The following is an 11135-nucleotide window of genomic DNA, read 5'->3' as shown; positions in this document are numbered from 1 at the left end:
AAACAGGTGAGGTGTATTTAGTATTGGATATATGACTAAGTTAACCAATTGAGGGGTGATAAACATGCATAGTATGTAAGTTATACCTAAAGGGTGTTCATATATAATATAAATTCAAGAGCATGACTTCTATATTATAACTCAAGCCATAACAATATAGGATTTGTAATATTGTATACCCCCTCTCCCACACTGAGAGGCACCAAGTACGTAAGGTCACTGCTAGGGTCTAGAACCACACCCTCCACCTCAGAGGTCGTGACACAAGGTCAGATATACTCCCTGACTTATTAAGTAGTTATGACGTCATCCCCGACCCCGCCGCATCAGTATTGATGTGTCGTTGGGATATGAATGTCAGCACTGACATCATGTAAGAACACTTTTCAGATGTGCATGCACACGCACTTCTACATACACACAAACAATCATATATACAAATACACATACACACAAATGCAAACTGTAAGTTCCTAATTAATTGTACTGTAAACTGTCCACTTAACAACATATGTTTACAATCTACAAATTGTCCTCGTACATATGTAATATCCACTTTCCTCCTTAATATTCACTTTAAAACACAATAATCACATTCCTATAACCATCCACTTAGCCACATAATATTCACGTCCACTTGAACTAAACCCCCTAACCACACAGTATTAAACCTCCATAGAAACTGTCCACTAACATACATAATACTCAAATTGCTACAAACTATCCACCTAAACAGTATTCATATCCACATGACCTGTCCACATATTCAGGTTCCCACAGACTATCCACTTGTGGCCACGATAGCCAAGCTTGCGTGAGTAAACATCTCACACGTCAACCATGCCTATATTGATCAGCAAATCCCCGAGTGCCATCACAGTTGACCTTGAAGTGAACCAAAGTACGTAGAGTGAATAACACGGTCATCACCAGTACCCTCCCACGAGAAGGCAGAGTCCAGTTGGGTTTCTGTATCACACCAGTCAGGGTTGGTACTGTACTACTGTAATCCTCGTCATAGCAAAAAAAAACAAGAACAGATTTTGTTTGTTGTTCTTGCTTATTTAATACCCACATATTTAACTATTCCGTTGTCATTTCCGCAGTTACTATTTTATTCTCGCTACTGCCAGATGATTTTATTCAGCATAGGGATTTGGAGAGAGGTTCCGAAAATTTTCTCAGAATTTTCCTGAAAATGCACCTGGGTTTTAACTTCAGAAAATCATTCTCAAACCCAGAATTTAGATAAATTTTCCAGAAAAAAAGTCTAAGCAAATCTCAATTCCGGCTAAGAGGAATTCCAGCTAACGGAGATATTACTTGTATATTGGAAAACAAGAAATACAGGTACAGTATTAAAAACTCTGATATTAACTGGTTTTATTGTGTGGTAGGGCAGATGGGTATGGGGGTAGGTTGTATGGTGGGGTATGGGAGTACCCGGTAGGTTGTACGGTGGGGTATGGGAGTACTGTAGGAGAGAGAGAGAGAGAGAGAGAGAGAGAGAGAGAGAGAGAGAGAGAGAGAGAGCTACATCCGTCACTCACGAGATAAGTAATTCAGGAGAGGCTCGTCAGTCAATACTTGTTCCCTGCCCTTCTCACGCTCACATGCTTGTCTCCCTCACCCAGTACTAAGTGAAGAAGTCAGGTGAGGGAGTACTAGGTGAAGTGGTTAGGTGAGGGAGTACTAGGTGAAGTGGTTAGGTGAGGGGGTACTAGGTGAAGTGGTTAGGTGAGGGAGTACTAGGTGAAGTGGTTAGGTGAGGGAGTACTAGGTGAAGTGGTTAGGTGAGGGAGTACTAGGTGAAGTGGTTAGAGGGAGGTAGTGAAAGTGGTTAGATGATGAGTACTAGGTGAAGTAGTCAAGTGAGGGAGTACTAGGTGAAGTGGTTAGATGAGGGAGTACTAGGTGAAGTAGTCAGGTGAGACGGGGTACTAGGTGAAGTGGTTAGGTGAAGGAGTACAAGGTGAAGTAGTCAGGTGAGACGGGGTACTAGGTGAAGTGGTTAGGTGAAGGAGTACTAGGTGAAGTAGTCAGGTGAGACGGGGTACTAGGTGAATTGGTTAGGTAAAGGAGTACTAGGTGAAGGGGTACTAGGTGAATCAGTCATTAAATCTTAGTAAGCTTGAAGTAAATATAAGCCGTGAGTGATACAGTGTGTCAACAAGTACAAAGAGTGGCATGGTAGCTACCCTTAATAGTCATGAAGCTAACTTTATTAATTTAAATTGTCTGCGAGGTACAATATGTTGGGCCGTTGACGCCGCGCTCTCTCGTGTGATCAACTGTCTCATCTCCCTGTGTTTATGTTTACAAGACCAATGGTGAAATATTATCCTATCACATATTATGAACAGTACACAGTGAAGAATCTGTATCCCGTAATATGTACACAAGCTGCTTTTAAGTAGCTTTTCCGCACCATCGTAATGTACGTATTGTAATAAAGGGGCGTCTCTCTCTCTCTCTCTCTCTCTCTCTCTCTCTCTCTCTCTCTCTCAGACTAATAAGGTTACCACACCCAAACTATTAGGTCATTAGTATACTTGCCTCTCTGGCTCTCACCGCTGTGTCCCGACTCAGGTCAGATTATGAGAAGGGTACACTAGTTTCCTCCTGTACCAACACTCGACAATTAAAGACCGTAACAAATTAGCAGACCCCGGATGTATAGCAGTTAGCTGGTAAGTGGTGGAACTGATACCGATACAGTACTTTAAAATAACAAAGTAAAAGTATTAGGGACAGTTTTTTTTTCAATTAGGCTTTACCTCAGCTGTCCTCAGTAAGCATGGCATTGATGTTCCACTTTCAAGTACAAGATATTCACAGAGGTTATTATAATTATTATTATTCACTTAAGTCGTGTTAATTATTATTTATCAGTGTGTAATTAGGGCATTTCTCTATACTTGCACTGTTGTTCGTAAGATTTTTTTCCCTTTAACTTTGGCGGGGTATAAACAGGGTTAATCTATTGTATCTGAACTTCACCTTAGGAGTTATGAAGGAAAAATATATCCTTCACTGTATACTATAATCCAAGTGTGGCGCAATAAACCTTGACGACTTAGACACTGACGCGCCCTTTAACACCCGGACCCTTTAACACCCGGTCGAGCTGCCAGGCGTATGATTCACCCCTGCGTAAAAGAATGCGCAGTAGGAGTGATTATCTCTGTGTGTGTTACCGTGATGAGAACTTTTAACAAGTCTCAAATCCATTCAGGCACCAAAATGTTAGAAGGTATTAGTAATTTATAAGATTTCGTATTGTTTTCATTTCATTTATTATTTACCCTTGAGGTTTTGAGTTTAACACACACACACACACACACACACACACACACCCACACCTACACACACACACCCACACCTACACATGCACATCCCCCACACACACACACCCCACACACCACACACACACCCACACACACACACCCTCCCCCACACACACACACACACACATGCACCCCCCCACACACACACCCCCACACACACCCCCACACACACACACACACACACCCCACACACACACACACCCACACACACCCCCTTCACACACACACACACACCCACACACACCCCCCCCCACACACACACACACACACAGTGGATGATGATGATGATGAAGCATAAAAGGTCAGGAGACAAGAATACATACTTGAACACTATTGATGCACTAGTTTCAAGCCTCAGTGTACAGCAGCAGGGAGGAAGGATCACTTGTAGGGGGGTTGATGAACGTACTCCGTGACAAGATAACACCACCCGTGCATTTGACGCTTGTTTTAATGTACTGCGCGTGACAGAAACACCGATAACGTTACATGATATAACCTTTATAACTACAGATCTATACTAGTAAATAATTCAACATATAATAATGATTGCAATTGCACAGTGACATGCACGCGGCTAATAACTAGCTACCAAGTGATGCATATTGTTTGGCCAGACTGTACTAGACCTTTTGTCTCATATTATTACGTCAAAGAAACTTGGGTATATAATAAAGCTCTTGTAGTCAGCAGTAATGTCTAACCATCGTAAATAATGAAGTTTTATCACCAGCTGAATATTGCACTCCAAGAATGACTTAATTTGTCTTTACCTACGCATAACAGTTAAACAAAGTTATTAAACCTGCATTGATATTCGGAGATCTGATAAAAAGAGTAAATTAACGAGCTAATGAATGAGTGTAGGTGAGATATGAGTGGGTGGGAGTGACTGTGCTGACCTGTAGCGTCAACACAAATACGACCAGCACAAGTCACGAGAAAAAATAATTACACGCATTATATTCAAAACAACATATTACTACTAATTATCCAGAAAATCCATAACCCATTTTCTAATAGCTATCCCTCACACCCCCTCGGCTAGACCTTTAAACACGCCAGCGGCAGGACTTATGTAGTCAGATGTACCACTTAGTGAGCCGGATGCTATTACCACCAGTTCTGGACACTTAGAGAGCCGTACAGTATGTATCACCTCCGTCAACCCCCCCCCCCTCACTAAGACCCTGAGTCATCACTCCTTAAACAGTAATATTAAATGTATTTATTGATCAGACACATGAATAGTTACAACGTTGTACAAACATGTTAAGGGCCTTAGTCTTTATGTCGCGAGGCGTCCATTATTAATAATAATACCATAATTATTGTACGAACACTAAACTCAATATGGGTGCAACAGGGGGCAGCGTGGTTCAAAAGTGCACTCAATCGCCCTTATTTCCCAACGGTAATATTAAGTACAGTAGCTATATTTCCATGTAGGGTGAAATGGGGAGGGTCACTGAATCGACCCAGTGACCCTTGGTACAGGGGTCGAGCGCTGTACCCACTGGGTCACCACTCTCCATTGCACACAATAAGCTGATCCAAATAAAACAGTTAATGGCGTGATCCTGTGAGCCTTACATACACTAATATTAGTCTCTTAACTTTAGTATACAACAGTAGGTAGTGACCGATACACATGGGGTACTGTGGTGGTGCAGGTGGTTCTGGCTCTGGTCTCGATCACTGCCAGTATAACAAGTTTCTGGCCCCTATATTTAAACGTATCAATCTTGAACATATGTACACGTCGACCTTACCTTTATCTTCACATTAACTCTCTTGAATTTTTGAGGATTAGACTATTGAGTTGGATGTTTTAGCCTTGGGGTTAATAGTCTCAAGGATCTTTTGGTCGAATCGTAATTTACACTGACGGGATTAAGACTCGTGGGCTCTTAAGTGGAGGAAAAAGACAACAACAGCGTGAAGGTGGATCAAGAGGGAGGACGAGAAGGAGGTGAGGCGGCTGTTAACCTTCTGTATTCTCATATGGGCCACACACACCCCGACACATGTATATTCTCTTAAACACACGTGCAAGGATACTCAAACGATTTCTAAAAGTATACACGCATAGACACGGTCCTTGACACACTAATACACTCAATGATACATACATACATACATACATACATACATACATACAAGGCATAAATAAAGTGTCTTATGAGTATGTCCTAAGGTACCCCAAGACTGTTGATGCCTCTCGTTATAATCTACGGACTTGAGTTAGCTAGTTTCACTTAGTAAAGATAAACACAGCCATGTAGAGTTAGTCGCAGTGTATCGGTAATATTCATTAACCGATCTCCATATTAGTATACTGTATGTTCGTTGTAATTTGTTCTCTAGAATGCTTGTACTTAGATAATCAATGGGACAAGGCTTATTTTAGAGACCCTTTCTCTTATGTAGGTTACCAGCAAGCGAGTTTACCCTGTGTTTTAAGCGATAATAACACAGCAGACGAACATAACTTCTTTTATATCCACCGTTTTGTGTTGACATTACTGCGTAGTAAAGTTATCAAAATACATTGTTGCCAAATTGCTACAGCAGACCAGGGTGAGTCAAGGTACAACTATGCCTGGTATCCGGCCTTGTTGTCGTGGGTGTACGTGTTTCATGATCACTGCGGCATTCCCCTCCTCCTAGCCTAACATCTACTTAAATATGCGTGCTAGACACACGGAAGAAAGTGGCGCCCCCTGTAAACCTTGCTTCACCATGCAGTCACAATAATTCCCATACCACTCCTTACTACTTCCCCTTTCCTCTTTCACACGATTTAACACCCTAAACTTAACGCTAACGCAACCAGATAAAGTTCAGGTGTTTAATCATCATATTAACTGTGAGGGGGACGCTAACCTTCAGCAGGTTCACATTGACATCACAATATATATACTGTTGACAACCATTAAGGTAAATCATAGTGCGGGAAGAAGTGATCGACATTTATTCTGGGTGTGAATAATAGCCAGTGAAGCATTTAAGATCGATATGATCACCTCAAACACGCATGAAATTTCACGTTAGTATTATAGTCATGGTGTGGTCCCCAATAACCTATGACGAGAACCTGACATTAGTCCATGCTGGGTCTTAAAAGCTCGTCCCCGCCCAAAATGAAGCAGCATCGACCCCAAACGATACAACAGTAGGGTAAGTCAGCTTGAAGACTCATTCCCGTGACTCGGTTTCACTACGGGGAGCAAACTTTCGGTGTGATTGTATGTGCACTAGTACCATTTAGAAACACAGCCCGACAACGTAAAAATCATTATTGCTGTTTACTTTACATATTCATAAAATTCTACTCTACCTTTCCGTATTTAAGTGACATTTAGAGTCGGTGAACCCATGACGAAATAAAGGTGACGTTTGGCCCAAGAACCAACGAAGTGTTGCCATTGACGATGCCTGACCACAACTAAGAAATCAATGTAATAATTACCTTAAATATATCACATCCTTCCTGCTCATGACGCACAATCGTAACCGCAATACTAATAATATTTATAGTCGAGGGTTTCCTGCAGACGTGTACTGTTAGAACGTCGACACACAACTGATCAGCATTTAACCGTCAGGTCAGACATTCCTCAAGCTGCACTACACAACCCTCACTACTGTACAGACACCACTTGCTTTGTTACCCTCTTCTTATATCGCCCTTTAAATTGACTCGGTATTAGGATTTCTGTTGTTGGGTTATTGTACACGGTAAAGATGTTGCGGCTTACCTTGAGAAAGAGATAGTGAGGATGGCGTAGTATGGCGTGTAAGGATGAAGTAGCTAGCAGCTCTGAGCGAGGATGTCACCGCGCACTCACACTACGCACTTGTCCTACACTGACCCACCCTAAATACTTCGCCCAATTTCGCCTACTTGTGTCCCTTGTGCCTCAGGTACTTTTTTCTTTTCCGAACAAAAACCTATATTGTCCAAACTTTTTACAAAATATTAAATTATTTTTCATCATATAACAGAATCTCCTGTAATCATACTTCATTATAATCGATACAAATTCTCACGTAACGCATTTGTTTTTCGTTGTACTGACAGCTCAGCTTTATATCCCTTTAAAGGGGGATTTGTGTATAAGTATTGGGTATTGTGTTGTGACCATAACTGCGTTCATATATGATCAGCGACGATCAATATTAAGAGAATTTTCCAGACATCTCCTCCGGGTCAGAAAGTATCGTTCGGTATCGACCACACCGAGGCTCCTTGCGTCAGGGAAGAGGGTCGAAGGCTCGCGGGGACAAGACTGCGCATGCGAGATCTACAAACACACTACAATGTATACATGCTCGTATAACTACTGTTTACCGTCAGCACTACAGACTCGCCAAAAACTATCAACAAAGATTTGATAACAACAACAGCTGAAGCTCTGTATGGTGGGTCCATCAGAGAGGGATTTTATTGGTGACGTCATCGGCGACACTAACAACAGGTGGCGGGCTCATGGGACGGGATTCTAAGAGGTTCGTATATAATATTTCCTCGTAACCCAGTTGACCGTTAAGCTGCGTCACAAACATGTTCATAATGACGTCAATACATTACTGGGAATGACGTAACAAGATGCGTTCTGTTATGCGTAATTTAAAGAACAAAAGTAACCCATATAGCTTTGAGAATTTTGTATCCTGACAGATGCTGAGTGAACGCATTCAGTGAGTCAGTGTGTAATTGTGGTGCTATTTTTGTACGTTATTTGGGGGCTTTGGGTCAAGTCTGCCAGTTGGGTGCATTATTACATCTTAGAATACGAGGACTATTTGTAATTTTTATTTATATTTATTTTATTCATGTTTTGAGAGTCCAGAAGTCCAGATGACGGGTGGCAATGTTAAGTGTGGGTTAAGTCTCTGTTCTGGGATTAAATTATGACAATAGCCAGCTGGAAGAGGTGTGGGGTGGGTCGCTGGGGGAGAATGCGAGTGGAGGGTGACGGGGGAGGAGGCGAGTGAGGGGGAGAGGAGGAGGAGGCGAGTGATGGGGAGAGGAGGAGGAGGCGAGTGATGGGGAGAGGAGGAGGAGGCGAGTGAGGGGGAGAGGAGGAGGAGGCGAGTGGGGGAGTGAGGGGGGCCACGACGTCTGTGAGATCTTTAACACGTGTGAGTCTCGAATGCGGCTTTTTTCCTTAATTATTAATTCATCTGTGATAAAAAAACCCGCGTTATTTCTCTCACACTTCACTAACATTAAGGTCTACAGTGGCGATATTGTGAGACTCCTCTTCTTGCAATAACAATCACGTTCCGGGCGGTCATTGTTCGCGGCTGGTGATTGACGCGGTGTTCAGGGTAAACATTAAATTCCTGACTTCCCAGCTATGAAAGTTACGTGTCGTGCAGTACATGGCTGGACTGACTCCACCCCCACAATAAGACAGTAAAGAACTTAACTGTTCTTTTCTCAACAATAACATTATTACCTCTAACTCTTTAATTATTTCGCGTTTTAAATGTTTTATATCCTACAATGGGAGTTAAATGTAAGCTGCGTGTATGCATTGTCTAAACTCAAACACACGGTAATCTGCGAACGTCCCCAATCCCCTGGTTAGGACAATCGGGGTCATGTTTAACACGGAAGTCGTACAGGGTTATGGAGGGGGGCTAGTGTACGGCACACACACAAAAACTTGAAAGAAATTGTCCAATACACCAGAGATTATCTACCGAGGACACTCCTCTCTCATCTCCTTCATCCCTAACCCCCTGTGATCACCTGAATATTGCCTCCCAGTGTGTGTGTGTGTGTGTGTGTGTGTGTGTGTGTGTGTGTGTGTGTGTGTGTGTGTGTGTGTGTGTGTGTGTGTGTGTGTGTGTGTGTGTGTGATATAAGAACATAAGAAAATAAGGAGTCTGCAATAGGCCGGTTGGCCTGTGCATGGCAGCTCCTGTCGAGAGTTACTACCACTCTCTATCATCCATGAATCTATCTAGCCTCCTTTTGAAACTTTCCAGCGTTCCAGCACTTACTACAAAGTTGCTAAGCTTGTTCCACTCGTCCACCCTATTTGTGAACCAGTTTCTTCCTATCTCCCTCCTAAACCTAAACTTATCCAACTTGAATCCGTTGCTCCGAGTCCTATCCTGCTCGGATATTATAAGAACTTTATCTATATCCCCTTTATTGATTCCTTTCACCCACTTAAAACTTCTATCATATCTCCCCGCACTCTTCGTCTTTCTAGGGAATGCAAGTTAAGTTTCTTTAACCTATCCTGATATGGAAGGTTTCTAAGTCCCGGAATCATTTTTGTCATTCTTCGCTGCACCGACTCTAGTGAATTTATATCCATTCTATAATAACCGAATGAACCGCATCGAGGTGCGGCCTGACTAGCGCAAGATATAGTTGCAATAAGACCTCTGCACTCTTGTTACTTACACTTCTAGATATAAAACCCAATCCTCTGTTTGCCTTATTTCGAACATTAACGCACTGTTTTCTAGACCGTAGGTCCGGGCTTACAAGTACCCCTAGGTCTCTTTCACAAGTCGACTTCTCTAGGTTGATGTTGTTAAGGCTGTATACATTATAAGCCTGCCGCAGTGGTGGTCTACTTTACCATTCGTCATAACTGACATTTTCTCTGTTGAAAAATCAATGCGTTCATTAATGCATGGCCGCCGTTGTAACTCTGACAAGGAGCAGTGTGAGAGAGAGAGGTAGAGCCAGTAAGAGAGAGAGAGAGAGAGCCAGTAAGAGGTAGATGGCAGGAGAGAGAGAGAGAGAGAGAGAGAAGGTAGGAAAGAGAGATAGATGCAGAGAGAAATTGAAAGGTAGAGTGAATAAGACTGAAAGAGAGGAAGAGGGAGATAGAAAGAGAGACGGGAGGGAGATTAAAAGAGAACGAAAGAGGAGAAACTTGAGAGAGCGAGAGAAGGAACGATGGAGAGAGTGAGAGAGATTAACATGGCGAAAAAGACGATGGGAAGAGAAAATGAGAAAAGAAGATTGAAAGAGAGAGAGGGAGGGAGACGAAGATTGAAAAACAGAGAGAGATTACAATATGTTTATCATCAGGATGCATTAGAACACTTTACACGACGCTTATATTAATACCTCGCTATTTTGTTTCACGTTACTATACCTAAAGTAGATTAGGCAAGGTTAAGCCAGGTAAGGTTGGGTTGGGTTAAGTCAGGTTTGGTTGGATTTGGCTACGTAAGGTTTGGCTAGGCTACGTAAGGTTTGGTTAGGGGTTTTTTTGTAACTTCATTTATATGTATTTTCATGATCTACAATTCTAAAGTTTCCAAAACAAGATAAATACATAGGGAGTTATCGTTCAATTGTAATTATACCTATCTAGCGTAACATATATTTCCTAGTTAATTTATGGCAGGCTATTATTACCCTGTACTCGGTGTGACGGGTCAGCAGTAATAGTGTGGGGTAATGGATGTTTGGTTCACACTCAGGATGTGATGGAGAAAGGAAACTCACTATGTGCTCTCTGTATACATGTTGTATTGGATGTACAATGCAGCTTGTTGCTGGGAAGGCAGCATGGTTACAAGCGTAATGTAGAGAGAGCTGGTTGGTGAGGATGCTCAGAGGAGGACCAGCTTGTGGGTCGCCATGCTCGCCGGCGGGAGCGAGGACCACCAGGCAGGCGGAGGAGGAGGAGGAGGTGTTGCTGGCTGGTTGGTGTAGGTAGAAAAGAGACAGGTCACCACGAGGTCAGGTCTTAAATAGCGGGGGGTAGGCGTGGCTTAGTAGTTGACCCCAGCTCCGTGATG

This window comes from Homarus americanus, unplaced genomic scaffold (genome assembly GCF_018991925.1).
Source record: "Homarus americanus isolate GMGI-L3 unplaced genomic scaffold, GMGI_Hamer_2.0 scaffold25013, whole genome shotgun sequence".
Taxonomy (NCBI): Eukaryota; Metazoa; Arthropoda; class Malacostraca; order Decapoda; family Nephropidae; genus Homarus; species Homarus americanus.
Note: the sequence above shows the minus strand (reverse complement) of the source record.